Below are 845 nucleotides of genomic sequence, written 5' to 3'. Positions count from 1 at the left end.
TCATCTCACCAATGCCTAGTATGTCAATATTTATGCGTTCCATTTCTTCCTTAACAATATCTTATTTTCTTACATTCATGGTTCTCACATTCCATGTCCCAATCACCAGTGTCTGCTTACAACTGTTCCTCTTCCTTTGTATTTCCATTCTTGAAAACTCACCCTCCTTTGCCATTTCTGCTATCTAAATGTGTTCTGTTGTAAAACAGAAAATAAGTTTATGGGAACCAAAATATGACCTTGAACCTATCCCATCTGAATTTAAAAACCATCTCAAGGTTACACTGACCCAAGTCTCAAACACAATCACCTGCATTAAACTTATTTTCTTAACGTGTGAAAAAAAACCAAATCAAACATCTCAAGGATACATATAACGCAATGAACACCAGCGACTGAAGACCAGATGAGTTGTGGGAGGACACCATCCCTGCAGAAAGCAGAAAGTCACTGCAGAGAAAGAAAGAGAAGACCAACACAGAGGTCAGAAGAGACTCTACAACTTGCACTAGACCCTGAAGAATATAAAAAGGGGGGGGGGATCCTAAGGTAAGAGAACTAACTGAAGATTCCAAAGGGCAGTTTGGGAAGACAAAAAAACTATTATAACAAAATGTGTAAAGAGTTGGAGTTAGAAAACCAAAAGAGAGGAACATGCCCAGCATTTCTCAACCTGGAAGAAATAAAGGACAGGTTCAAGGCTACAGTTGTCATACTGATGGATTCGATGGGGGACATCTTCAACAATGCTTGTTGTTGTTGTTATGTGCCATCGAGTCGTTTCCGACTCATAGCGACCCTATGCACAACAGCTCTAAACACTGCTCTATCCTGCGCCAACCGCA

Source organism: Elephantulus edwardii, unplaced genomic scaffold (genome assembly GCF_000299155.1).
Source record: "Elephantulus edwardii isolate Elephantulus edwardi_28Jun2011 unplaced genomic scaffold, EleEdw1.0 scaffold00374, whole genome shotgun sequence".
Lineage (NCBI taxonomy): Eukaryota > Metazoa > Chordata > Mammalia > Macroscelidea > Macroscelididae > Elephantulus > Elephantulus edwardii.
This window is presented reverse-complemented; position numbering follows the sequence as displayed.